The sequence below is a fragment of the Anabrus simplex genome, chromosome 4 (genome assembly GCF_040414725.1).
Source record: "Anabrus simplex isolate iqAnaSimp1 chromosome 4, ASM4041472v1, whole genome shotgun sequence".
Taxonomy (NCBI): Eukaryota; Metazoa; Arthropoda; class Insecta; order Orthoptera; family Tettigoniidae; genus Anabrus; species Anabrus simplex.
In genome coordinates this window covers 387,039,126-387,044,331 of record NC_090268.1, presented here as the reverse complement: position 1 = coordinate 387,044,331, position 5,206 = coordinate 387,039,126, and the positions used below count along the sequence as shown (strand labels likewise).

The window sequence follows — 5,206 nt, the reverse complement described above, 5'->3', positions numbered from 1 at the left end:
CAATATATCCGACTGCGTTCTTATGCTGAGTCCCAAATATGAAATCCCCCAACGTGGCCCCCTCGGGGGATTTTAAGAATTCCTGATTTTTCTAGGGATCCTGAAAATCATCAGCTTCTCTGGTAACAAATTTTAATTTTCTAAGATGCCTATAAATGCCTCATTAATTTACGTCTATTTTCATTTTTATACCTTGATATATATGTAGGTCGCTCCAAATCAACTTCCATTTATTTACATAGATAAACTAGCAAATGTAACCCGTGTTTCGCTACGGTATTCTATATTGCATATGGATTTCTCCGTAAATTACTGTAAAGGCAGTGAGTAAGATTATACTAAATTTCATCTAGGAACGGACTTCACCATGCGACGCCTCGTTCAGTGTTCTACAGAGTTGGTCCCATGACATTTTTTCGTATCTCCTATATTTATGGGTTAGATTGAGTTAGTCATTGAATGGGGTGAAATTTTGGTACAGTTTTCACATACTTCGTTATATTCTTGATATCGATGTGACACTGGAATCATAACATTTGGCGAACATACGGCCACTGGTCATGTCAATATGCGTGCCCAATGCCATGATTGCATCTTTCCCATAAGTATGCCAAATATACGTGCAAAAAGTACAAAATTAAATTGAGTTGACCTAAAACGGATAAATATCTGAAAAATTGGCAAAACAAACGAAATTACAGACATCGAACCCCCTACAATTTTATGTATATAGATAAACATGGACACGTCCAGAAGTGCAGAACTTTATTTCGAGAGTTACTACTTTGAAATTTACGACATATCTACAAACGGACTTCACCATCAGACGCCCCTTTCAGTGTTTTACTTGGTTGGCCCTATGACATCCTCTCGTATCTCCTATATTTATGGATTAGATTGAGTTAGAGTCATTGAATGAGGTGAAATTTTGTACAGTTTTCCCATACTATTTTATATTTTTGATACTCATGTGACAGCTAGAATCATAAAATTTCGCTAGCATATGGCAACTGGTCATCTCAATATGTGAGCCGAATGTCATCATTCTATGTTTCCTCTAAGTGTGCCAAACGATAACACAAACCTGTAAGAAGTACAAAATTAACTTGAAATCGAGAAATACAGCTCTATTAAACATATATGGATAGAAACACGACAAAAAGTCATAGGACCAAAGTTGTAGATACATCCAAAATGAAAGGCGATTTTGCTTTCTGTTTTGTAATACGACTTACCGTTTAGCCACCAATTATCCCGAAACGAAGGTCTGCACCGTCGTTAAATTGCATCCAAATTCAGACATTTTCCGGGGCCAAAAGTTATACATTTGCATACCTTAGAATATTTCCTCAAAGAAAAGAGTGTGCAGGCTTCGGGATTAGCATTCGCATATGTACGAAGTAAGAAAATAATACAGTTAAGAAAGTTTAAATTAATAGAAAATAGGTTAATAACTGAGGACAGGAGGATAGGACGATAATATGTAAATACCAAGTGAATGTATTGGAAAATCAAATGCCCCTCAATAAATTATGCTTTTGCGAGTTATGGATGTAAGAAAGCGGTAACATAGGAGAAATTTAGGCGCAGGGATTCGTAGGTAAATAGATAAGAAGTTGAGTAATGGTGTTGTTACTTGAGCTATTCGAGGACGGTTATAACCTCCAACGATATTCCGCCAATATCACGCAGAATGGCCGATTGACGCCTCTCTTGCCTTCTACCTAACGAACAACCACGAATTTAAAGGCATGATGAGGAAAATGGCAATACGTCACTTCCCTGCTGGCATGCAGAGACGTTGCCATGGTAACCTGTAGGTTCGTTGTCGGTCTGTCGGTCACTCAATGCAGAGCATGATACCCTCAGAAATTAGTAAATTTCTCCGTCATTTGAAGAGTAAGGTAAATTATGAACATAACGAAATTTGTTTATAATGAAGATGCGTTTACATGCGGTCCACGGAGTTTACAGAAAATCAATAGTATAAGAGAAAGTGGAGAATACCCGTTCTGGTTTTCCTATAAACCCCCCGTCTATTCAAAGATTTTAATATGATATGCATATCGAAACCTTCCTCGGGATGAGTATAATCTAAATATGAAGTTTGGTTGAGATCTATCCAGCCATTTCGGCGTGATGGTGGAACAAACAGACAAACAGGCAGACAAACAGACAAACGGACAGACACGAAAAATAAAAACCACCAATTCGATACTGAGTTGACCTGAAAAATTTGCAAAACAAACGAAATTACAGACAGCGGAACCCCTACAATTTTATTTATATAGATTATGACTACATTCAGCGGTGGTGGTGGTGATTATTGTTTTAAGCGGAAGTACAACTGGGCAACCATCCTCTATATAACATTAATCAGAGAGGAAAAATGCAAGGGGTCTGACACTTCGAAAAATGAAGGTATCGCCCAAAGGAAGACAAGGGCCACGAAGGGAGTGAAAATGAAAGACTCCCTAGGTCTCCATACGTGATACCGTCGGGGTCGGAAAAGAACAAGAGATGATTAAGAGAGGTCGGATAGGATAGATGAAAGTGAGGAGCCTGGCACAAGTAAGTGGAAGCAATGCCAGGACTCAGCTAAGCACCCCGTGGTCGCCAACCCACGCTTCAAAGTTTAGAGCCCCTGGGGCCCCTTTAAGTCGCCTTTTACGACAGGCAGGGGATACCGTGGGTGTTATTCTACCGCCCCCACCCACATTCAGCGGGATTCCCATGGAGAAGTCGCGAGGTTCAGAGCGTTCTAGCGGATTTCCTCGATTTACCAGCCAGGCGAGTTGCCAATGTAACTAGTGAGCAAGGAGCAATCATCCAGGGATATTTTCATTTATGATGGGTTTAATGACACGAATTTCATGCCCAAAAAGTGAATCAATTAATACTACAAAAGAGCACACTATTTTAAATGGTATTTTATGCGTTAAATAAAACAAGATTTTTTAAAAAAATTACTTTACGTCACACCGACACAGGTACCTCTTATTGGCGACGATAGGATAGGAAAGGGGTAGAATCGGGAAGGAAACGACCGTGTCCTTGATTAAGGTACAGCCCCAGCATTTGCCTGGCGTGAAAATGGGGAAACCGCGAAAAACCATCTTAAGGGCTGCCGACAGTGGGGTTCGAACTCACTATCTCCCGAATACTGGATACTGGCCGCACTTAAGCGACTGCAGCTATCGAGCTCGGTGGTGTTTGTGCTGTCCCCAACATCACTGCAACTCACACCCCACACATAACACTATCCTCCACCACAATAACACGCATTTACCTACACATGGCAGATGCCGCCCACCCTCATCGGAGGGTCTGCCTTACAACGGCTCCACTCGGCTAGAAATAGCCACACGAAATCATTATTATAGTATTATTATTATTATTATTATTATTATTATTATTATTATTATTATTATTATTATTATCTTTCTTTTTCCTTTCCTTCTTTCTTAATTCCTTTACTGTACGGGGATGATTTTTCCTTCGAACTCATTGAAGGATTCCACCTCTCCCGCCTCGAGGGCAGTGTCCTGGAGGAGGAGGACCAGTACCTCGCCCAGCCGGCCTCACTTGCTATGCTGAACGTGGGCCTTGTGATGGGGGGGGGGGGTGCGGAGGGGGGTCAGGATTGGAAGGGATGGAGAAAGAAGACAGAAAGAAGCGTCCGTGGCTTTAAGTTAGGTACCATTCCGGCATTTGCCTAGAGAAGTGGGAAACCACGGAAAACCACTTCGAGGATGGCTGAGGTGGTAATTGAACCCTCCTCTATTCAGTTGACCTCTCGTGGCCGTGTAAACCCCGTTCCTGCCCCCGCACCACTTTTCGAATTTCGTGACAGTGCCAGGAATTGAACCCGGGCCTCGGAGGGTGACAACTAATCACACTAACCACTACACCACAGAGGCGGACTAACATAGAACTTACACAGGCTAGTCAATCCAAATATTATTATATCGCGACCAATCAGTCAGAGATTAAAAATTCCTGGAGGCGCCGGGTATCGATCCCGGTACCTCTCACATGCTAAGCGAGCGCTCTACCATCTGAGCTACGCCCCCAGTTGCTCTGATGCTTATTCTTTGGCATTGTTATAGATATACTAACTTTCGTGAAACCAAAGACTGCTGGAACCACTTCCAGATGGCGTGCACACTGGTCCTGATTGAGATCGAACTGACCCACTTTTACTTTCTTTCAGCGCTCTAGAACGCGCCGAGGTCTTGGGACCTCCGCACCTATGTTTGTATGGACCGTAGCGTGAGTAGACCCAACACTAGCAATAGTGATGGAAATTCAGGAGTATAATTTTTGAGTGAATCACCTCGAAAATAACAATTACTATGCTTTGTGTTGTGATGGTTACCGTTCTTCTTAAGCCATTACTTTCTTCTACAGACTATTGACCGCCGCCAGGCACTGTCCTGGAGCTAAATAATAATCATAAGGCTACGGCCGCTTCTTTCCCTCTTTCTTATCTATCCCGGATTAAGAAAGAAAGGGTTAGGATTTACATGTAGTGGTTAGTGTGATTAGGTGCCACTCCCGGGAGACCCGGGGTGAATTCTCGGCTCTGCCACGAAATTTTAAAAGTGGTACGAAGGCTGGATCGAGGTCCACTCAGCCGCGGGAGGTCAACTGAGTAGAGGGAGGGGGGTTCGATTCCCACTTCAGCCATCCTTGAAGTGGTTTTCTGTGCTTTTCCACTTATTCTCCAGGCCACGGCCGCTTCCTTCCGTCTTCCTTGTCTATCGTTTCCAATCTTCACATCCCTCCACAAGGCCCTTGTTCAGCATTGCATTGGCGAGGTATTGGTCCTCCTCCCCAGTTTTACCCCCAACCCAAAGTCTCACGCTCCTGGACACTGACTTTGTGGTGGTAGAGGTGGGATCACTCGCTGTATCCGAGGGAAAAACAAACCCTGGTGGGTAAATGGATTAAGAAAGAATGAAATCTATAATAATAAAATGAAGTGTTTGCCTGTGTGTGTATGTGTGTGCGGTGTCCAGCCAAATCTACGGCACGCAGAGACGTGACATTTTGAACATAGGTAGATGGAAAGTGGTCTGAATGTACCTCGAAGCCGGATTTTCCATTTTTGGTTTCGTTGGTGAGTTATGAATGAAAAACCGTCGAAAAACATGTGTTGGGATATGGCAATCCAACGTGCTGTCACCAAGATTAAAGGCATATA

General features: G+C 42.8%; 1 non-coding gene across 1 annotated transcript; it reads right to left on the bottom strand.

Moving 5' to 3' along the window:
• Window positions 1–4,000: 4,000 nt before the first annotated feature.
• Window positions 4,001–4,073, bottom strand: TRNAA-AGC (transfer RNA alanine (anticodon AGC)). The gene has a single exon. It is a non-coding gene; the product is annotated as a tRNA-Ala (tRNA).
• Window positions 4,074–5,206: the final 1,133 nt, after the last annotated feature.